We start from the raw sequence: 18,200 nt of genomic DNA, 5'->3' as shown, positions 1-18,200 counted from the left end.
CATGAGCCCCACACCGAAGGAGGGTGGAGGTGTTTAATGCGAACTAGGGGTCATCCAAGCGCCGCAAAAGGCCGCCATGCCCTGCACGCCCCTTTTCTCTTTTCATATGCAGACGAGGGTTGAAGCCAACTTTGACCCACTGCTTGGATGACATCACCGTATGCAAATCCATCTGCTGCAGGCCTTCCCCCAGGAATGCTTGCACTAGTTGTTGCATTTGGTTTGTTGTTTGGGGGTGCTTCATTATTAGGCAGCCTTCTGCCCTCCCATGTTCATCTGAAAATTTGTGTTCTCCCTGCAGTTGTTGTCCCCAGATGAGAGTTCCCTTGTGCTGCCTCAGTTGAATCTCCTTTACTTGACAGAGATGTGCCTGAGCAGCGGCCCTCCCCAGCCCTATCCCAAATCATACTTATTTTGCATAGGAGATACCATGGTCATGAAGATTGTTCTCCCAGGGTGAGGTTCATTCATTGCATTCTGGGTATGCTGACCCCTGTGATTTCCCCAAATGTGGGAAACTCGACTGCATTATTTGTGGTAGTGGGGGACTGTGTTTGTGCTTTCCTCTGGTCAGCTCTGGTAAAAGTCAGATTTATTTGTCTCAGATCTTCCTCTAGCCTTGTTCTTCTTTCGAGAGTTCCCTTGTGCTGCCTCAGTTGGATCTCCTTCACTTGACAGGGGGGTACCCGAGCAGCGACCCTCCCCAGCTCTAGCCCAACTTCTACTTACCTGGCAGGTGAGATACTATGATCATGTAGGTGCTTCTCCCAGGGCAAGGCTCACCCATTGCACTCTGGGTGTGCTGCTCCTGCGATTTCCCCAAATGTGGGAAACTTGACTGCATAATTTGTGTTTCCCCTGGTCGGCTCTCATATAATTCAGATCTCTTTGTCTCAGGTCTCTCTCCAGCCTAGTTTGCTGTCTGTTTCAACTTCTCTTTTCTTGAGCCGCTCCCTTCTATGCCCTTGCGCACTATCCTGACTTCTCCCGTCTGCTTACTTTGTGCCTTCCAATGCACAATGCAAACTACAGGTAGTGCTGCAGGGCCCACACCCTTTTACTTGCCGTTCAGAGCAGCTCTGGAGCTGTTACAGTGCCCAGCTGCTGCAAGAAATCAGCTTGAATGCTTCAGGGGCTGGGGCATAGCCAACATGAGCCCCACACCGAAGGAGGGTGGAGGTGTTTAATGCGAACTAGGGGTCATCCAAGCGCCGCAAAAGTCCGCCATGCCCTGCACGCCCCTTTTCTCTTTTCATATGCAGACGAGGGTTGAAGCCAACTTTGACCCACTGCTTGGATGACATCACCATATGCAAATCCATCTGCTGCTGGCCTTCCCCCAGGAATGCTTGTACTAGTTGTTGCATTTGGTTTGTTGTTTGGGGGTGCTTCAGTATTAGGCAGCCTTCTGCCCTCCCATGTTTATCTGGAAATATGTGTTCTCCCTGCAGTTGTTGTCCCCAGATGAGAGTTCCCTTGTGCTGCCTCAGTTGAATCTCCTTTACTTGACAGAGATGTGCCTGAGCAGCGGCCCTCCCCAGCCCTATCCCAAATCATACTTATTTTGCATAGGCGATACCATGGTCATGAAGATTGTTCTCCCAGGGTGAGGTTCATTCATTGCATTCTGGGTATGCTGACCCCTGTGATTTCCCCAAATGTGGGAAACACGACTGCATTATTTGTGGTAGTGGGGGACTGTGTTTGTGCTTTCCTCTGGACAGCTCTGGTAAAAGTCAGATTTATTTGTCTCAGATCTTCCTCTAGCCTTGTTCTTCTTTCGAGAGTTCCCTTGTGCTGCCTCAGTTGGATCTCTTTCACTTGACAGGGGGGTGCCAGAGCAGTGACCCTCCCCAGCTCTAGCCCAACTCCTACTTACCTGCCAGGTGAGATACTTTGATCATGAAGGTGCTTCTCCCAGGGCAAGGCTCACCCATTGCACTCTGGGTGTGGTGCCCCTGCGATTTCCCCAAATGTGGGAAGCTTGACTGCATAATTTGTGTTTCCCCTGGTCAGCTCTCGTATAATTCAGATCTCTTTGTCTCAGGTCTCTCTCCAGCCTAGTTTGCTGTCTGTTTCCACTTCTTTTTTCATGAGCCCCTCCCTTTTATACCCTTGTGCACTATCCTGACTTCTCCTCCTGTCTGCTTACTTTGTGCCTTCCAATGCACAATGCAAACTACAGGTAGTGCTGCAGGGCCCACACCCTTTTACTTGCCGTACAGAGCAGCTCTGGAGCTGTTACAGTGCTCAGCTGCTGCAAGAAATCAGCTTGAATGCTTCAGGGGCTGGGGCATAACCAACATGAGCCCCACACCGAAGGAGGGTGGAGGTGTTTAATGTGAACTAGGGGTCATCCAAGCGCCGCAAAAGGCCGCCATGCCCTGCACGCCCCTTTTCTCTTTTCATATGCAGACGAGGTTTGAAGCCAACTTTGACCCACTGCTTGGATGACATCACCGTATGCAAATCCATCTGCTGCAGGCCTTCCCCCAGGAATGCTTGCACTAGTTGTTGCATTTGGTTTGTTGTTTGGGGGTGCTTCAGTATTAGGCAGCCTTCTGCCCTCCCATGTTCATCTGAAAATATGTGTTCTCCCTGCAGTTGTTGTCCCCAGATGAGAGTTCCCTTGTGCTGCCTCAGTTGAATCTCCTTTACTTGACAGAGATGTGCCTGAGCAGCGGCCCTCCCCAGCCCTATCCCAAATCATACTTATTTTGCATAGGAGATACCATGGTCATGAAGATTACTCTCCCAGGGTGAGGTTCATTCATTGCATTCTGGGTATGCTGACCCCTGTGATTTCCCCAAATGTGGGAAACGCGACTGCTTTATTTGTTGGTAGTGGGGGACTGTGTTTGTGTTTTCCTCTGGTCAGCTCTGGTAAAAGTCAAATTTCTTTGTTTCAGATCTTCCTCTAGCCTTGTTCTTCTTTCGAGAGTTTCCTTGTGCTGCCTCAGTTGGATCTCCTTCACTTGACAGGGGGGTGCCCGAGCAGCGACCCTCCCCAGCTCTAGCCCAACTCCTACTTACCTGCCAGGTGAGATACTATGATCATGAAGGTGCTTCTCCCAGGGCAAGGCTCACCCATTGCACTCTGGGTGTGCTGCCCCTGCGATTTCCCCAAATGTGGGAAACTTGACTGCATAATTTGTGTTTCCCCTGGTCAGGTCTCGTATAATTCAGATCTCTTTGTCTCAGGTCTCTCTCCAGCCTAGTTTGCTGTCTGTTTCAACTTCTCTTTTCTTGAGCCGCTCCCTTTTATACCCTTGTGCACTATCCTGACTTCTCCTCCTGTCTGCTTACTTTGTGCCTTCCAATGCGCAATGCAAACTACAGGTAGTGCTGCAGGGCCCACACCCTTTTACTTGCCTTACTGAACAGCTCTGGAGCTGTTACAGTGCCAAGCTGCTGCAAGAAATCAGCTTGAATGCTTCAGGGGATGGGGCATGGCCAACATGAGCCCCACACCGAAGGAGGGTGGAGGTGTTTAATGCGAACTAAGGGTCATCCAAGCGCCGCAAAAGGCCGCCATGCCCTGCATACCCCTTTTCTCTTTTCATATGCAGATGAGGGTTCCAGCCAACTTTGGCCCACTGCTTGGATGACATCACCGTATGCAATTCCGTCTTCTGCAGAACTTCCCCCAGGAATGCTTGTACTAGTTGTTGCATTTGGTTTGTTGTTTGGGGGTGCTTCAGTATTAGGCAGCCTTCTGCCCTCCCATGTTCATCTGAAAATATGTGTTCTCCCTGCAGTTGTTGTCCCCAGATGAGAGTTTCCTTGTGCTGCCTCAGTTGGATCTCTTTCACTTGACAGGGGGGTGCCCGAACAGCGACTTTCCCCAGCTCTAGCCCAACTCCTACTTACCTGCCAGGTGAGATACTATGATCATGAAGGTGCTTCTCCCAGGGCAAGGCTCACCCATTGCACTCTGGGTGTGCTGCCCCTGCGATTTCCCCAAATGTGGGAAACTTGACTGCATAATTTGTGTTTCCCCTGGTCGGCTCTCGTATAATTCAGATCTCTTTGTCTCAGGTCTCTCTCCAGCCTAGTTTGCTGTCTGTTTCCACTTCTCTTTTCTTCAGCCGCTCCCTTCTATACCCTTGTGCACTATCCTGACTTCTCCTCCCGTCTGCTTACTTTGTGCCTTCCAATGCACAATGCAAACTACAGGTAGTGCTGCAGGGCCCACACCCTTTTACTTGCCTTACAGAGCAGCTCTGGAGCTGTTACAGTGCCCAGCTGCTGCAAGAAATCAGCTTGAATGCTTCAGGGGCTGGGGCATAGCCAACATGAGCCCCACACCGAAGGAGGGTGGAGGTGTTTAATGCAAACTAGGGGTCAGACAAGCGCCGCAAAAGGCCACCATGCCCTGCACGCCCCTTTTCTGTTTTCATATGCAGACGAGGGTTGAAGCCAACTTTGACCCACTGCTTGGATGACATCACCATATGCAAATCCATCTGCGGCAGGCCTTCCCCCAGGAATGCTTGCACTAGTTGTTGCATTTGGTTTGTTGTTTGGAGGTGCTTCAGTATTAGGCAGCCTTCTGCCCTCCCATGTTCATCTGAAAATATGTGTTCTCCCTGCAGTTGTTGTCCCAAGATGAGAGTTCCCTTGTGCTGCCTCAGTTGAATCTCCTTTACTTGACAGAGATGTGCATGAGCAGCGGCCCTCCCCAGCCCTATTCCAAATCATACTTATTTTGCATAGGAGATACCATGGTCATGAAGATTTTTCTCCCAGGGTGAGGTTCATTCATTGCATTTTGGGTATGCTGACCCCTGTGATTTCCCCAAATGTGGGAAACTTGACTGCATTATTTGTGGTAGTGGGAGACTGTGTTTGTGCTTTCCTCTGGTCAGCTCTGGTAAAAGTCAGATTTCTTTGTCTCAGATTTTCCTTTAGCCTTGTTCTTCTTTCGAGAGTTCCCTTGTGCTGCCTCAGTTGGATCTCCTTCACTTTACAGGGGGGTACCCGAGCAGCGACCCTCCCCAGCTCTAGCCCAACTCCTACTTACCTGCCAGGTGAGATACTATGATCATGAAGGTGCTTCTCCCAGGGCAAGGCTCACCCATTGTACTCTGGGTGTGCTGCTCCTGCGATTTCCCCAAATGTGGGAAACTTGACTGCATAATTTGTGTTTCCCCTGGTCGGCTCTCGTATAATTCAGATCTCTTTGTCTCAGGTCTCTCTCCAGCCTAGTTTGCTGTCTGTTTCCACTTCTCTTTTCTTCAGCCGCTCCCTTCTATACCCTTGTGCACTATCCTGACTTCTCCTCCCGTCTGCTTACTTTGTGCCTTCCAATGCACAATGCAAACTACAGGTAGTGCTGCAGGGCCCACACCCTTTTACTTGCCTTACAGAGCAGCTCTGGAGCTGTTACAGTGCCCAGCTGCTGCAAGAAATCAGCTTGAATGCTTCAGGGGATGGGGCATGGCCAACATGAGCCCCACACCAAAGGAGGGTGGAGGTGTTTAATGCGAACTAGGGGTCATCCAAGCACCGCAAAAGGCCGCCATGCCCTGCACGCCCCTTTTCTCTTTTCATATGCAGATGAGGGTTGAAGCCAACTTTGACCCACTGCTTGGATGACATCACCGTATGCAAATCCGTCTTCTGCAGAACTTCCCCCAGGAATGCTTGCACTAGTTGTTGCATTTGGTTTGTTGTTTGGGGGTGCTTCAGTATTAGGCAGCCTTCTGCCCTCCCATGTTCATCTGAAAATATGTGTTCTCCCTGCAGTTGTTGTCCCAAGATGAGAGTTCCCTTGTGCTGCCTCAGTTGAATCTCCTTTACTTGACAGAGATGTGCATGAGCAGCGGCCCTCCCCAGCCCTATTCCAAATCATACTTATTTTGCATAGGAGATACCATGGTCATGAAGATTTTTCTCCCAGGGTGAGGTTCATTCATTGCATTTTGGGTATGCTGACCCCTGTGATTTCCCCAAATGTGGGAAACTTGACTGCATTATTTGTGGTAGTGGGAGACTGTGTTTGTGCTTTCCTCTGGTCAGCTCTGGTAAAAGTCAGATTTCTTTGTCTCAGATTTTCCTTTAGCCTTGTTCTTCTTTCGAGAGTTCCCTTGTGCTGCCTCAGTTGGATCTCCTTCACTTTACAGGGGGGTACCCGAGCAGCGACCCTCCCCAGCTCTAGCCCAACTCCTACTTACCTGCCAGGTGAGATACTATGATCATGAAGGTGCTTCTCCCAGGGCAAGGCTCACCCATTGTACTCTGGGTGTGCTGCTCCTGCGATTTCCCCAAATGTGGGAAACTTGACTGCATAATTTGTGTTTCCCCTGGTCGGCTCTCGTATAATTCAGATCTCTTTGTCTCAGGTCTCTCTCCAGCCTAGTTTGCTGTCTGTTTCCACTTCTCTTTTCTTCAGCCGCTCCCTTCTATACCCTTGTGCACTATCCTGACTTCTCCTCCCGTCTGCTTACTTTGTGCCTTCCAATGCACAATGCAAACTACAGGTAGTGCTGCAGGGCCCACACCCTTTTACTTGCCTTACAGAGCAGCTCTGGAGCTGTTACAGTGCCCAGCTGCTGCAAGAAATCAGCTTGAATGCTTCAGGGGATGGGGCATGGCCAACATGAGCCCCACACCAAAGGAAGGTGGAGGTGTTTAATGCGAACTAGGGGTCATCCAAGCACCGCAAAAAGCCGCCATGCCCTGCACGCCCCTTTTCTCTTTTCATATGCAGATGAGGGTTGAAGCCAACTTTGACCCACTGCTTGGATGACATCACCGTATGCAAATCCGTCTTCTGCAGAACTTCCCCCAGGAATGCTTGCACTAGTTGTTGCATTTGGTTTGTTGTTTGGGGGTGCTTCAGTATTAGGCAGCCTTCTGCCCTCCCATGTTCATCTGAAAATATGTGTTCTCCCTGCAGTTGTTGTCCCCAGATGAGAGTTCCCTTGTGCTGCCTCAGTTGAATCTCCTTAACTTGACAGAGATGTGCCTGAGCAGCGGCCCACCCCAGCTCTATCCCAAATCATACTTATTTTGCATAGGACATACCATGGTCATGAAGATTATTCTCCCAGGCTGAGGTTCATTCATTGCATTCTGGGTATGCTGACCCCTGTGATTTCCCCAAATGTGGGAAACTCGACTGCTTTATTTGTGGTAGTGGGGGACTGTGTTTGTGTTTTCCTCTGGTCAGCTCTGGTAAAAGTCAGATTTCTTTGTTTCAGATCTTCCTCTAGCCTTGTTCTTCTTTCGAGAGTTCCCTTGTGCTGCCTCAGTTGGATCTCCTTCACTTGACAGGGGGGTGCCCGAGCAGAGACCCTCCCCAGCTCTAGCCCAACTCCTACTTACCTGCCAGGTGAGATACTATGATCATGATGGTGCTTCTCCCAGGGCAAGGCTCACCCATTGCACTCTGGGTGTGCTGCCCCTGCGATTTCCCCAAATGTGGGAAACTTGACTGCATAATTTGTGTTTCCCCTGGTCGGCTCTCGTATAATTCAGATCTCTTTGTCTCAGGTCTCTCTCCAGCCTAGTTTGCTGTCTGTTTCCACTTCTCTTTTCTTCAGCCGCTCCCTTCTATAACCTTGTGCACTATCCCTACTTCTCCTCCCGTCTGCTTACTTTGTGCCTTCCAATGCACAATGCAAACTACAGGTAGTGCTGCAGGGCCCACACCCTTTTACTTGCCTTACAGAGCAGCTCTGGAGCTGTTACAGTGCCCAGCTGCTGCAAGAAATCTGCTTGAATGCTTCAGGGGATGGGGCATGGCCAACATGAGCCCCACACCAAAAGAGGGTGGAGGTGTTTAATGCGAACTAGGGGTCATCCAAGCACCGCAAAAGGCCGCCATGCCCTGCACGCCCCTTTTCTCTTTTCATATGCAGACGAGGGTTGAAGCCAACTTTGACCCACTGCTTGGATGACATCACCATATGCAAATCCATCTGCGGCAGGCCTTCCCCCAGGAATGCTTGCACTAGTTGTTGCATTTGGTTTGTTGTTTGGGGGTGCATCAGTATTAGGCAGCCTTCTGCCCTCCCATGTTCATCTGAAAATATATGTTCTCCCTGCAGTTGTTGTCCCCAGATGAGAGTTCCCTTGTGTTGCCTCAGTTAAATCTCCTTTACTTGACAGAGATGTGCATGAGCAGCGGCCCTCCCCAGCCCTATTCCAAATCATACTTATTTTGCATAGGAGATACCATGGTCATGAAGATTTTTCTCCCAGGGTGAGGTTTATTCATTGCATTTTGGGTATGCTGACCCATGTGATTTCCCCAAATGTGGGAAACTTGACTGCATTATTTGTGGTAGTGGGAGGCTGTGTTTGTGATTTCTTCTGGTCAGCTCTGGTAAAAGTCAGATTTCTTTGTCTCAGATTTTCCTTTAGCCTTGTTCTTCTTTCGAGAGTTCCCTTGTGCTGCCTCAGTTGGATCTCCTTCACTTTACAGGGGGGTACCCGAGCAGCGACCCTCCCCAGCTCTAGCCCAACTCCTACTTACCTGCCAGGTGAGATACTATGATCATGAAGGTGCTTCTCCCAGGGCAAGGCTCACCCATTGTACTCTGGGTGTGCTGCTCCTGCGATTTCCCCAAATGTGGGAAACTTGACTGCATAATTTGTGTTTCCCCTGGTCGGCTCTCGTATAATTCAGATCTCTTTGTCTCAGGTCTCTCTCCAGCCTAGTTTGCTGTCTGTTTCCACTTCTCTTTTTTTCAGCCGCTCCCTTCTATACCCTTGTGCACTATCCTGACTTCTCCTCCCGTCTGCTTACTTTGTGCCTTCCAATGCACAATGCAAACTACAGGTAGTGCTGCAGGGCCCACACCCTTTTACTTGCCTTACAGAGCAGCTCTGGAGCTGTTACAGTGGCCAGCTGCTGCAAGAAATCAGCTTGAATGCTTCAGGGGCTGGGGCATAGCCAACATGAGCCCCACACCGAAGGAGGGTGGAGGTGTTTAATGCAAACTAGGGGTCAGTCAAGCGCCGCAAAAGGCCACCATGCCCTGCACGCCCCTTTTCTGTTTTTATATGCAGACGAGGGTTGAAGCCACCTTTGACCCACTGCTTGGATGACATCACCATATGCAAATCCATCTGCGGCAGGCCTTCCCCCAGGAATGCTTGCACTAGTTGTTGCATTTGGTTTGTTGTTTGGGGGTGCTTCAGTATTAGGCAGCCTTCTGCTCCACCCTCCTTTGGTGTGGGGCTCATGTTGGCCATGTCCCATCCCCTGAAGCATTCAAGCAGATTTCTTGCAGCAGCTGGGCACTGTAACAGCTCCAGAGACGCTCTGTAAGGCAAGTAAAAGGGTGTGGGCCCTGCAGCACTACCTGTAGTTTGCATTGTGCATTGGAAGGCACAAAGTAAGCAGACGGGAGGAGAAGTCAGGATAGTGCACAAGGGTATAGAAGGGAGCGGCTGAAGAAAAGAGAAGTGGAAACAGACAGCAAACTAGGCTGGAGAGAGATCTGAGACAAAGAGATCTGAATTATACGAGAGCCGACCAGGGGAAACACAAATTATGCAGTCAAGTTTCCCACATTTGGGGAAATCGCAGGGGCAGCACACCCAGAGTGCAATGGGTGAGCCTTGCCCTGGGAGAAGCACCTTCATGATCATAGTATCTCACCTGGCAGGTAAGTAGGAGTTGGGCTAGAGCTAGGGAGGGTCGCTGCTCGGGCACCCCCCTGTTAAGTGAAGGAGATCCAACTGAGGCAGCACAAGGGAACTCTCGAAAGAAGAACAAGGCTAAAGGAAAATCTGAAACAAAGAAATCTGACTTTTACCAGAGCTGACCAGAAGAAATCACAAACACAGCCTCCCACTACCACAAATAATGCAGTCGAGTTTCCCACATTTGGGGAAATCACAGGGGTCAGCATACCCAAAATGCAATGAATGAACCTCACCCTTGGAGAAAAATCTTCATGACAATGGTATCTCCTATGCAAAATAAGTATGATTTGGAAGAGGGCTGGGGAGGGCCGCTGCTCATGCACATCTCTGTCAAGTAAAGGAGATTCAACTGAGGCAGCACAAGGGAACTCTCATCTTGGGACAACAACTGCAGGGAGAACATATATTTTCAGATGAACATGGGAGGGCAGAAGGCTGCCTAATACTGAAGCACCCCCAAACAACAAACCAAATGCAACAACTAGTGCAAGCATTCCTGGGGGAAGGCCTGCCGCAGATGGATTTGCATATGGTGATGTCATCCAAGCAGTTGGTCAAAGTTGGCTTCAACCCTCGTCTGCATATGAAAAGAGAAAAGGGGCGTGCAGGGCATGGTGGCCTTTTGCGGCGCTTGGCTGACCCCTAGTTTGCATTAAACACCTCCACCCTCCTTTGGTGTGGGGCTCATGTTGGCTATGCCCCAGCCCCTGAAGCATTCAAGCTGAATTCTTGCAGCAGCTGGGCACTGTAACAGCTCCAGAGCTGCTCTGTAAGGCAAGTAAAAGGGTGTGGGCCCTGCAGCACTACCTGTAGTTCGCATTGTGCGTTGGAAGGCACAAAGTAAGCAGACAGGAGGAGAAGTCAGGATAGTGCGCAAGGGCATAGAAGGGAGCGGCTCAAGAAAAGAGAAGTGGAAACAGACAGCAAACTAGGCTGGAGAGAGACCTGAGACAAAGAGATCTGAATTATACGAGAGCCGACCAGGGGAAACACAAATTATGCAGTCAAGTTTCCCACATTTGGGGAAATCGCAGGAGCAGCACACCCAGAGTGCAATGGGTGAGCCTTGCCCTGGGAGAAGCACCTTCATGATCATAGTATCTCACCTGGCAGGTAAGTAGGAGTTGGGCTAGAGCTGGGGAGGGTCGCTGCTCGGGTACCCCCCTGTAAAGTGAAGGAGATCCAACTGAGGCAGCACAAGGGAACTCTCGAAAGAAGAACAAGGCTAGAGGAAAATCTGAGACAAAGAAATCTGACTTTTACCAGAGCTGACCAGAGGAAAGCACAAACACAGTCCCCCACTACCACAAATAATGCAGTCAAGTTTCCCACATTTGGGGAAATCACAGAGGTCAGCATACCCAAAATGCAATGAATGAACCTCACCCTGGGAGAACAATCTTCATGACCATGGTATCTCCTATGCAAAATAAGTATGATTTGGAATAGGGCTGGGAAGGGCCGCTGCTCATGCACATCTCTGTCAAGTAAAGGAGATTCAACTGAGGCAGCACAAGGGAACTCTCATCTGGGGACAACAACTGCAGGGAGAACACATATTTTCAGATGAACATGGGAGGGCAGAAGGCTGCCTAATACTGAAGCACCCCCAAACAACAAACCAAATGCAACAACTAGTGCAAGCATTCCTGGGGGAAGTTCTGCAGAAGATGGATTTGCATACGGTGATGTCATCCAAGCAGTGGGTCAAAGTTGGCTTCAACCCTCATCTGCATATGAAAAGAGAAAAGGGGCGTGCAGGGCATGGCGGCCTTTTGCGGTGCTTGGATGACCCCTAGTTCGCATTAAACACCTCCACCCTCCTTCGGTGTGGGGCTCATGTTGGCTATGCCCCAGCCCCTGAAGCATTCAAGCTGATTTCTTGCAGCAGCTGGGCACTGTAACAGCTCCAGAGCTGCTCTGTAAGGCAAGTAAAAGGGTGTGGGCCCTGCAGCACTACCTGTAGTTTGCATTGTGCATTGGAAGGCACAAAGTAAGCAGATGGGAGGAGAAGTCAGGATAGTGCACAAGGGTATAGAAGGGAGCGGCTGAAGAAAAGAGAAGTGGAAACAGACAGCAAACTAGGCTGGAGAGAGACCTGAGACAAAGAGATCTGAATTATACGTGAGCCGACCAGGGGAAACACAAATTATGCAGTCAAGATTCCCACATTTGGGGAAATCGCAGGAGCATCACACCCAGAGTACAATGGGTGAGCCTTGCCCTGGGAGAAGCACCTTCATGATCATAGTATCTCACCTGGCAGGTAAGTAGGAGTTGGGCTAGAGCTGGGGAGGGTCGCTGCTCGGGTACCCCCCTGTAAAGTGAAGGAGATCCAACTGAGGCAGCACAAGGGAACTCTCGAAAGAAGAACAAGGCTAAAGGAAAATCTGAGACAAAGAAATCTGACTTTTACCAGAGCTGACCAGAGGAAAGCACAAACACAGTCTCCCACTACCACAAATAATGCAGTCAAGTTTCCGACATTTGGGGAAATCACAGGGGTCAGCATACCCAAAATGCAATGAATGAACCTCACCCTGGGAGAAAAATCTTCATGACCATGGTATCTCCTATGCAAAATAAGTATGATTTGGAATAGGGCTGGGGAGGGCCGCTGCTCATGCACATCTCTGTCAAGTAAAGGAGATTCAACTGAGGCAGCACAAGGGAACTCTCATCTTGGGACAACAACTGCAGGGAGAACATATATTTTCAGATGAACATGGGAGGGCAGAAGGCTGCCTAATACTGAAGCACCCCCAAACAACAAACCAAATGCAACAACTAGTGCAAGCATTCCTGGGGGAAGGCCTGCCGCAGATGGATTTGCATATGGTGATGTCATCCAAGCAGTGGGTCAAAGTTGGCTTCAATCCTCGTCTGCATATGAAAAGAGAAAAGGGGCGTGCAGGGCATGGTGGCCTTTTGCGGCGCTTGGCTGACCCCTAGTTTGCATTAAACACCTCCACCCTCCTTTGGTGTGGGGCTCATGTTGGCTATGCCCCAGCCCCTGAAGCATTCAAGCTGATTTCTTGCAGCAGCTGGGCACTGTAACAGCTCCAGAGCTGCTCTGTAAGGCAAGTAAAAGGGTGTGGGCCCTGCAGCACTACCTGTAGTTCGCATTGTGCATTGGAAGGCACAAAGTAAGCAGACGGGAGGAGAAGTCAGGATAGTGCACAAGGGTATAGAAGGGAGCGGCTGAAGAAAAGAGAAGTGGAAACAGACAGCAAACTAGGCTGGAGAGAGACCTGAGACAAAGAGATCTGAATTATACGAGAGCCGACCAGGGGAAACACAAATTATGCAGTCAAGTTTCCCACATTTGGGGAAATCGCAGGGGCAGCACACCCAGAGTGCAATGGGTGAGCCTTGCCCTGGGAGAAGCACCTTCATGATCATAGTATCTCACCTGGCAGGTAAGTAGGAGTTGGGCTAGAGCTGGGGAGGGTCGCTGCTCGGGTTCCCCCCTGTGAAGTGAAGGAGATCCAACTGAGGCAGCACCAGGGAACTCTCGAAAGAAGAACAAGGCTAGAGGAAGATCTGAGACAAAGAAATCTGACTTTTACCAGAGCTGACCAGAGGAAAGCACAAACACAGTCCCCCACTACCACAAATAATGCAGTCGAGTTTCCCACATTTGGGAAAATCACAGGGGTCAGCATACCCAGAATGCAATGAATGAACCTCACCCTGGGAGAACAATCTTCATGACCATGGTATCTCCTATGCAAAATAAGTATGATTTGGGATAGGGCTGGTGAGGGCCGCTGCTCAGGCACATCTCTGTCAAGCAAAGGAGATTCAACTGAGGCAGCACAAGGGAACTCTCATCTGGGGACAACAACTGCAGGGAGACCACATCTTTTCAGATGAACATGGGAGGGCGGAAGGCTGCCTAATACTGAAGCACCATCAAATATCAAACCATATGCAACAACTAGTACAAGCACTCCTGGGGGAAGGTCTGCAGCAGACGGATTTGCATATGGTGATGTTATCCAAGCAGTGGGCCAAAGTTGACTGGAACCCTCATCTGCATATGAAAAGAGAAAAGGGGCATGCAGGGCATGGCGGCCTTTTGCAGTGCTTGGATGACCCCTAGTTCGCATTAAACACCCCCACCCTCCTTTGGTGTGGGGCTCATGTTGGCCATGCCCCATCCCCTGAAGCATTCAAGCTGATTTCTTGCAGCAGCTGGGCACTGTAACAGCTCCAGAGCTGCTCTGTAAGGCAAGTAAAAGGGTGTGGGCCCTGAAGCACTACCTGTAGTTTGCATTGTGCATTGGAAGGCACAAAGTAAGCAGACGGGAGGAGAAGTCAGGATAGTGCACAAGGGTATAGAAGGGAGCGGCTGAAGAAAAGAGAAGTGGAAACAGACAGCAAACTAGGCTGGAGAGAGACCTGAGACAAAGAGATCTGAATTATACGAGAGCCGACCAAGGGAAACACAAATTATGCAGTCAAGTTTCCCACATTTGGGGAAATCGCAGGGGCAGCACACCCAGAGTGCAATGGGTGAGCCTTGCCCTGGGAGAAGCACCTTCATGATCATAGTATCTCACCTGGCAGGTAAGTAGGAGTTGGGCTAGAGCTGGGGAGGGTCGCTGCTCGGGTACCCCCCTGTAAAGTGAAGGAGATCCAACTGAGGCAGCACAAGGGAACTCTCGAAAGAAGAACAAGGCTAGAGGAAAATCTGAGACAAAGAAATCTGACTTTTACCAGAGCTGACCAGAGGAAAGCACAAACACAGTCCCCCACTACCACAAATAATGCAGTCAAGTTTCCCACATTTGGGGAAATCACAGGGGTCAGCATACCCAAAATGCAATGAATGAACCTCACCCTGGGAGAACAATCTTCATGACCATGGTATCTCCTATGCAAAATAAGTATGATTTGGAATAGGGCTGGGGAGGGCCGCTGCTCATGCACATCTCTGTCAAGTAATGGAGATTCAACTGAGGCAGCACAAGGGAACTCTCATCTGGGGACAACAACTGCAGGGAGAACACATATTTTCAGATGAACATGGGAGGGCAGAAGGCTGCCTAATACTGAAGCACCCCCAAACAACAAACCAAATGCAACAACTAGTGCAAGCATTCCTGGGGGAAGTTCTGCAGAAGACGGATTTGCATACGGTGATGTCATCCAAGCAGTGGGTCAAAGTTGGCTTCAACCCTCATCTGCATATGAAAAGAGAAAATGGGCGTGCAGGGCATGGCGGCCTTTTGCGGTGCTTGGATGACCCCTAGTTCGCATTAAACACCTCCACCCTCCTTTGGTGTGGGGCTCATGTTGGCCATGCCCCATCCCCTGAAGCATTCAAGCTGATTTCTTGCAGCAGCTGGGCACTGTAACAGCTCCAGAGCTGCTCTGTAAGGCAAGTAAAAGGGTGTGGGCCCTGCAGCACTACCTGTAGTTTGCATTGTGCATTGGAAGGCACAAAGTAAGCAGACGGGAGGAGAAGTCAGGATAGTGCACAAGGGTATAGAAGGGAGCGGCTGAAGAAAAGAGAAGTGGAAACAGACAGCAAACTAGGCTGGAGAGAGATCTGAGACAAAGAGATCTGAATTATACGAGAGCCGACCAGGGGAAACACAAATTATGCAGTCAAGTTTCCCACATTTGGGGAAATCGCAGGGGCAGCACACCCAGAGTGCAATGGGTGAGCCTTGCCCTGGGAGAAGCACCTTCATGATCATAGTATCTCACCTGGCAGGTAAGTAGGAGTTGGGCTAGAGCTAGGGAGGGTCGCTGCTCGGGCACCCCCCTGTTAAGTGAAGGAGATCCAACTGAGGCAGCACAAGGGAACTCTCGAAAGAAGAACAAGGCTAAAGGAAAATCTGAAACAAAGAAATCTGACTTTTACCAGAGCTGACCAGAAGAAATCACAAACACAGCCTCCCACTACCACAAATAATGCAGTCGAGTTTCCCACATTTGGGGAAATCACAGGGGTCAGCATACCCAAAATGCAATGAATGAACCTCACCCTTGGAGAAAAATCTTCATGACAATGGTATCTCCTATGCAAAATAAGTATGATTTGGAAGAGGGCTGGGGAGGGCCGCTGCTCATGCACATCTCTGTCAAGTAAAGGAGATTCAACTGAGGCAGCACAAGGGAACTCTCATCTTGGGACAACAACTGCAGGGAGAACATATATTTTCAGATGAACATGGGAGGGCAGAAGGCTGCCTAATACTGAAGCACCCCCAAACAACAAACCAAATGCAACAACTAGTGCAAGCATTCCTGGGGGAAGGCCTGCCGCAGATGGATTTGCATATGGTGATGTCATCCAAGCAGTTGGTCAAAGTTGGCTTCAACCCTCGTCTGCATATGAAAAGAGAAAAGGGGCGTGCAGGGCATGGTGGCCTTTTGCGGCGCTTGGCTGACCCCTAGTTTGCATTAAACACCTCCACCCTCCTTTGGTGTGGGGCTCATGTTGGCTATGCCCCAGCCCCTGAAGCATTCAAGCTGAATTCTTGCAGCAGCTGGGCACTGTAACAGCTCCAGAGCTGCTCTGTAAGGCAAGTAAAAGGGTGTGGGCCCTGCAGCACTACCTGTAGTTCGCATTGTGCGTTGGAAGGCACAAAGTAAGCAGACAGGAGGAGAAGTCAGGATAGTGCGCAAGGGCATAGAAGGGAGCGGCTCAAGAAAAGAGAAGTGGAAACAGACAGCAAACTAGGCTGGAGAGAGACCTGAGACAAAGAGATCTGAATTATACGAGAGCCGACCAGGGGAAACACAAATTATGCAGTCAAGTTTCCCACATTTGGGGAAATCGCAGGAGCAGCACACCCAGAGTGCAATGGGTGAGCCTTGCCCTGGGAGAAGCACCTTCATGATCATAGTATCTCACCTGGCAGGTAAGTAGGAGTTGGGCTAGAGCTGGGGAGGGTCGCTGCTCGGGTACCCCCCTGTAAAGTGAAGGAGATCCAACTGAGGCAGCACAAGGGAACTCTCGAAAGAAGAACAAGGCTAGAGGAAAATCTGAGACAAAGAAATCTGACTTTTACCAGAGCTGACCAGAGGAAAGCACAAACACAGTCCCCCACTACCACAAATAATGCAGTCAAGTTTCCCACATTTGGGGAAATCACAGAGGTCAGCATACCCAAAATGCAATGAATGAACCTCACCCTGGGAGAACAATCTTCATGACCATGGTATCTCCTATGCAAAATAAGTATGATTTGGAATAGGGCTGGGAAGGGCCGCTGCTCATGCACATCTCTGTCAAGTAAAGGAGATTCAACTGAGGCAGCACAAGGGAACTCTCATCTGGGGACAACAACTGCAGGGAGAACACATATTTTCAGATGAACATGGGAGGGCAGAAGGCTGCCTAATACTGAAGCACCCCCAAACAACAAACCAAATGCAACAACTAGTGCAAGCATTCCTGGGGGAAGTTCTGCAGAAGATGGATTTGCATACGGTGATGTCATCCAAGCAGTGGGTCAAAGTTGGCTTCAACCCTCATCTGCATATGAAAAGAGAAAAGGGGCGTGCAGGGCATGGCGGCCTTTTGCGGTGCTTGGATGACCCCTAGTTCGCATTAAACACCTCCACCCTCCTTCGGTGTGGGGCTCATGTTGGCTATGCCCCAGCCCCTGAAGCATTCAAGCTGATTTCTTGCAGCAGCTGGGCACTGTAACAGCTCCAGAGCTGCTCTGTAAGGCAAGTAAAAGGGTGTGGGCCCTGCAGCACTACCTGTAGTTTGCATTGTGCATTGGAAGGCACAAAGTAAGCAGATGGGAGGAGAAGTCAGGATAGTGCACAAGGGTATAGAAGGGAGCGGCTGAAGAAAAGAGAAGTGGAAACAGACAGCAAACTAGGCTGGAGAGAGACCTGAGACAAAGAGATCTGAATTATACGTGAGCCGACCAGGGGAAACACAAATTATGCAGTCAAGATTCCCACATTTGGGGAAATCGCAGGAGCATCACACCCAGAGTACAATGGGTGAGCCTTGCCCTGGGAGAAGCACCTTCATGATCATAGTATCTCACCTGGCAGGTAAGTAGGAGTTGGGCTAGAGCTGGGGAGGGTCGCTGCTCGGGTACCCCCCTGTAAAGTGAAGGAGATCCAACTGAGGCAGCACAAGGGAACTCTCGAAAGAAGAACAAGGCTAAAGGAAAATCTGAGACAAAGAAATCTGACTTTTACCAGAGCTGACCAGAGGAAAGCACAAACACAGTCTCCCACTACCACAAATAATGCAGTCAAGTTTCCCACATTTGGGGAAATCACAGGGGTCAGCATACCCAAAATGCAATGAATGAACCTCACCCTGGGAGAACAATCTTCATGACCATGGTATCTCCTATGCAAAATAAGTATGATTTGGAATAGGGCTGGGGAGGGCCGCTGCTCATGCACATCTCTGTCAAGTAATGGAGATTCAACTGAGGCAGCACAAGGGAACTCTCATCTGGGGACAACAACTGCAGGGAGAACACATATTTTCAGATGAACATGGGAGGGCAGAAGGCTGCCTAATACTGAAGCACCCCCAAACAACAAAC

General features: G+C 50.0%; 28 non-coding genes and 3 pseudogenes across 28 annotated transcripts; 15 read left to right on the top strand and 16 right to left on the bottom strand.

Moving 5' to 3' along the window:
- The first annotated feature begins 405 nt into the window (after positions 1-405).
- On the top strand, positions 406-569 carry LOC135042395 (U1 spliceosomal RNA). Its single transcript, XR_010235535.1, has one exon. It is a non-coding gene; the product is annotated as a U1 spliceosomal RNA (small nuclear RNA).
- Positions 570-721: 152 nt separating this feature from the next.
- On the top strand, positions 722-863 carry LOC135042394 (U1 spliceosomal RNA; annotated as a pseudogene).
- Positions 864-1,555: 692 nt separating this feature from the next.
- On the top strand, positions 1,556-1,719 carry LOC135042374 (U1 spliceosomal RNA). Its single transcript, XR_010235516.1, has one exon. It is a non-coding gene; the product is annotated as a U1 spliceosomal RNA (small nuclear RNA).
- Positions 1,720-1,871: 152 nt separating this feature from the next.
- On the top strand, positions 1,872-2,034 carry LOC135042334 (U1 spliceosomal RNA). Its single transcript, XR_010235483.1, has one exon. It is a non-coding gene; the product is annotated as a U1 spliceosomal RNA (small nuclear RNA).
- A 674-nt stretch (positions 2,035-2,708) lies between these two features.
- LOC135042297 (U1 spliceosomal RNA) lies at positions 2,709-2,873 on the top strand. Its single transcript, XR_010235453.1, has one exon. It is a non-coding gene; the product is annotated as a U1 spliceosomal RNA (small nuclear RNA).
- Positions 2,874-3,025: 152 nt separating this feature from the next.
- On the top strand, positions 3,026-3,188 carry LOC135042293 (U1 spliceosomal RNA). The gene has a single exon (XR_010235449.1). It is a non-coding gene; the product is annotated as a U1 spliceosomal RNA (small nuclear RNA).
- Positions 3,189-3,862: 674 nt separating this feature from the next.
- LOC135042291 (U1 spliceosomal RNA) lies at positions 3,863-4,025 on the top strand. The gene has a single exon (XR_010235447.1). It is a non-coding gene; the product is annotated as a U1 spliceosomal RNA (small nuclear RNA).
- A 674-nt stretch (positions 4,026-4,699) lies between these two features.
- Positions 4,700-4,863, top strand: LOC135042377 (U1 spliceosomal RNA). Its single transcript, XR_010235519.1, has one exon. It is a non-coding gene; the product is annotated as a U1 spliceosomal RNA (small nuclear RNA).
- A 152-nt stretch (positions 4,864-5,015) lies between these two features.
- On the top strand, positions 5,016-5,178 carry LOC135042308 (U1 spliceosomal RNA). Its single transcript, XR_010235463.1, has one exon. It is a non-coding gene; the product is annotated as a U1 spliceosomal RNA (small nuclear RNA).
- Positions 5,179-5,852: 674 nt separating this feature from the next.
- On the top strand, positions 5,853-6,016 carry LOC135042376 (U1 spliceosomal RNA). The gene has a single exon (XR_010235518.1). It is a non-coding gene; the product is annotated as a U1 spliceosomal RNA (small nuclear RNA).
- Positions 6,017-6,168: 152 nt separating this feature from the next.
- On the top strand, positions 6,169-6,331 carry LOC135042307 (U1 spliceosomal RNA). Its single transcript, XR_010235462.1, has one exon. It is a non-coding gene; the product is annotated as a U1 spliceosomal RNA (small nuclear RNA).
- A 674-nt stretch (positions 6,332-7,005) lies between these two features.
- On the top strand, positions 7,006-7,169 carry LOC135042393 (U1 spliceosomal RNA). The gene has a single exon (XR_010235534.1). It is a non-coding gene; the product is annotated as a U1 spliceosomal RNA (small nuclear RNA).
- A 152-nt stretch (positions 7,170-7,321) lies between these two features.
- On the top strand, positions 7,322-7,484 carry LOC135042300 (U1 spliceosomal RNA). The gene has a single exon (XR_010235456.1). It is a non-coding gene; the product is annotated as a U1 spliceosomal RNA (small nuclear RNA).
- Positions 7,485-8,158: 674 nt separating this feature from the next.
- Positions 8,159-8,322, top strand: LOC135042392 (U1 spliceosomal RNA). Its single transcript, XR_010235533.1, has one exon. It is a non-coding gene; the product is annotated as a U1 spliceosomal RNA (small nuclear RNA).
- Positions 8,323-8,474: 152 nt separating this feature from the next.
- LOC135042306 (U1 spliceosomal RNA) lies at positions 8,475-8,637 on the top strand. The gene has a single exon (XR_010235461.1). It is a non-coding gene; the product is annotated as a U1 spliceosomal RNA (small nuclear RNA).
- An 828-nt stretch (positions 8,638-9,465) lies between these two features.
- On the bottom strand, positions 9,466-9,628 carry LOC135042290 (U1 spliceosomal RNA). Its single transcript, XR_010235446.1, has one exon. It is a non-coding gene; the product is annotated as a U1 spliceosomal RNA (small nuclear RNA).
- A 152-nt stretch (positions 9,629-9,780) lies between these two features.
- On the bottom strand, positions 9,781-9,944 carry LOC135042389 (U1 spliceosomal RNA). The gene has a single exon (XR_010235530.1). It is a non-coding gene; the product is annotated as a U1 spliceosomal RNA (small nuclear RNA).
- Positions 9,945-10,618: 674 nt separating this feature from the next.
- On the bottom strand, positions 10,619-10,781 carry LOC135042296 (U1 spliceosomal RNA). The gene has a single exon (XR_010235452.1). It is a non-coding gene; the product is annotated as a U1 spliceosomal RNA (small nuclear RNA).
- A 152-nt stretch (positions 10,782-10,933) lies between these two features.
- LOC135042367 (U1 spliceosomal RNA) lies at positions 10,934-11,097 on the bottom strand. Its single transcript, XR_010235510.1, has one exon. It is a non-coding gene; the product is annotated as a U1 spliceosomal RNA (small nuclear RNA).
- A 685-nt stretch (positions 11,098-11,782) lies between these two features.
- LOC135042336 (U1 spliceosomal RNA) lies at positions 11,783-11,934 on the bottom strand (annotated as a pseudogene).
- A 152-nt stretch (positions 11,935-12,086) lies between these two features.
- Positions 12,087-12,250, bottom strand: LOC135042390 (U1 spliceosomal RNA). The gene has a single exon (XR_010235531.1). It is a non-coding gene; the product is annotated as a U1 spliceosomal RNA (small nuclear RNA).
- A 674-nt stretch (positions 12,251-12,924) lies between these two features.
- On the bottom strand, positions 12,925-13,087 carry LOC135042289 (U1 spliceosomal RNA). The gene has a single exon (XR_010235445.1). It is a non-coding gene; the product is annotated as a U1 spliceosomal RNA (small nuclear RNA).
- A 152-nt stretch (positions 13,088-13,239) lies between these two features.
- Positions 13,240-13,403, bottom strand: LOC135042304 (U1 spliceosomal RNA). Its single transcript, XR_010235459.1, has one exon. It is a non-coding gene; the product is annotated as a U1 spliceosomal RNA (small nuclear RNA).
- Positions 13,404-14,077: 674 nt separating this feature from the next.
- Positions 14,078-14,240, bottom strand: LOC135042298 (U1 spliceosomal RNA). Its single transcript, XR_010235454.1, has one exon. It is a non-coding gene; the product is annotated as a U1 spliceosomal RNA (small nuclear RNA).
- A 152-nt stretch (positions 14,241-14,392) lies between these two features.
- LOC135042361 (U1 spliceosomal RNA) lies at positions 14,393-14,556 on the bottom strand. The gene has a single exon (XR_010235504.1). It is a non-coding gene; the product is annotated as a U1 spliceosomal RNA (small nuclear RNA).
- Positions 14,557-15,230: 674 nt separating this feature from the next.
- On the bottom strand, positions 15,231-15,393 carry LOC135042288 (U1 spliceosomal RNA). Its single transcript, XR_010235444.1, has one exon. It is a non-coding gene; the product is annotated as a U1 spliceosomal RNA (small nuclear RNA).
- A 152-nt stretch (positions 15,394-15,545) lies between these two features.
- Positions 15,546-15,709, bottom strand: LOC135042388 (U1 spliceosomal RNA). The gene has a single exon (XR_010235529.1). It is a non-coding gene; the product is annotated as a U1 spliceosomal RNA (small nuclear RNA).
- Positions 15,710-16,383: 674 nt separating this feature from the next.
- LOC135042295 (U1 spliceosomal RNA) lies at positions 16,384-16,546 on the bottom strand. Its single transcript, XR_010235451.1, has one exon. It is a non-coding gene; the product is annotated as a U1 spliceosomal RNA (small nuclear RNA).
- A 152-nt stretch (positions 16,547-16,698) lies between these two features.
- On the bottom strand, positions 16,699-16,862 carry LOC135042366 (U1 spliceosomal RNA). Its single transcript, XR_010235509.1, has one exon. It is a non-coding gene; the product is annotated as a U1 spliceosomal RNA (small nuclear RNA).
- A 685-nt stretch (positions 16,863-17,547) lies between these two features.
- On the bottom strand, positions 17,548-17,699 carry LOC135042335 (U1 spliceosomal RNA; annotated as a pseudogene).
- A 152-nt stretch (positions 17,700-17,851) lies between these two features.
- LOC135042371 (U1 spliceosomal RNA) lies at positions 17,852-18,015 on the bottom strand. The gene has a single exon (XR_010235513.1). It is a non-coding gene; the product is annotated as a U1 spliceosomal RNA (small nuclear RNA).
- Positions 18,016-18,200: the final 185 nt, after the last annotated feature.

The sequence above is a fragment of the Pseudophryne corroboree genome, unplaced genomic scaffold, assembly GCF_028390025.1.
Source record: "Pseudophryne corroboree isolate aPseCor3 unplaced genomic scaffold, aPseCor3.hap2 scaffold_823, whole genome shotgun sequence".
Lineage (NCBI taxonomy): Eukaryota > Metazoa > Chordata > Amphibia > Anura > Myobatrachidae > Pseudophryne > Pseudophryne corroboree.
The sequence above is the reverse complement of the archived record's forward strand: the minus strand, read 5'-3'. Positions and strand labels throughout refer to the sequence as shown.